Consider the following 1303-nt stretch of genomic DNA (forward strand, 5'->3'; position numbering starts at 1 on the left):
AAAACAGGAGGGAGAGAGAGGAAGAGAAGAGAGAAAGAGAAGGAGAAGAAAGGAGGAAGAGGAGGAGATGGGGAAGAAAAGGAGGAGAGAGATAGGAGAAAGAAAGAGTAAGAAATATAGAAAGGAGAGAGTGTAGAGAGAGAAGAGAATATGAGAAATGCAGTGTGAAACAGAGCGAGAACAGAGAGGGTAGGAAGGAGAGAGACAGAGAGAGAGAGAGAGAGAGAGAGAGAGAGAGAGAGAGAGAGAGAGAGAGAGAGAGAGAGAGCTCACACAACCACCTGGGGTAGCTATACTTAAAAAGCCAACAGGCCCAGGACTAAAGGCAGAAAACAAATCCCTGTACTCTATTAGTTTCACATATTTTTCTCTTCCCTAAAACATTATGAATTTTTTCACCCCGACTCATAGGAATTTTAATGAGAAGAGTCAAACTCTGTAAAATATTTGAAGAGATTTATTTTGAACAAATATTACAGGAAAGGGGTCCAGGAAACAGACCCCAAATAAGGATTCTTAGATCTGTCGCAAGAAATAATTCAGGGCAAGTCTACAGAGTAAAGTGAAAGCAAGTTTATTAGGATAGTAAAGGAACAAAAGAACAGCTACTCCGTAGACAGAGCAGCCCCGAGGGCTGCTGGTTGACCATTTTTATGTTATTTCTTATTCAAATGCTAAACAAGGGGTTGATTATTTCAATCTCCTCTTTTTAGACCATATACGGTAGGTAATTAACTGATGTTGCCAAGGCATTTGCAAAGTGTCATGGCGCAGGTGGGAGTGTAGCAGGGAGGACGATCAGACATCACTCTACTCACCATCTTGAGTATGTCAGTCCCATTCACCCCCAAGGCACCATAGAAACTAGAATCTCTCCTCCCCAAGATGGGTCCTAGAAACAAGACCACCTTTTCCCCAAAGCCAGGCATAAAACCTAAAAATATGACTCAAATTCCCTCCACCCGCCTTTCCTTGTAAAAACTGGCCATAAAGAAATGATCTAAGACTATACTTTCAGGGATCATTTCTATAGTATGTTACTAGAGAAGTTTCTCTGAATGTGTAGAGCACCGGGCTACAGTAATCAAAACAGCATGGTACTGGTACCAAAACAGAGATATAGACCAATGGAACAAAACAGAGGCACCAGAGGCAACACAACATACATACAACTATACAATCTTTGATAAACCTGACAAAAACAAGGAATGGGGCAAGGATTCCATGTTTAACAAATGGTGTTGGGAAAACTGGCTAGCCATGTGCAGAAAGCAGAAACTGGACCCCTTCCTGACACCTTACA

The 1303-nt window shown here is 41.7% G+C and overlaps 1 pseudogene; it reads left to right on the forward strand.

Moving 5' to 3' along the window:
• The first annotated feature begins 1002 nt into the window (after positions 1-1002).
• Positions 1003-1082, forward strand: LOC144581342 (small nucleolar RNA U3; annotated as a pseudogene).
• The last annotated feature ends 221 nt before the right edge of the window (positions 1083-1303 follow it).

This window comes from Callithrix jacchus, chromosome Y (assembly GCF_049354715.1).
Source record: "Callithrix jacchus isolate 240 chromosome Y, calJac240_pri, whole genome shotgun sequence".
NCBI classification, from domain to species: domain Eukaryota; kingdom Metazoa; phylum Chordata; class Mammalia; order Primates; family Cebidae; genus Callithrix; species Callithrix jacchus.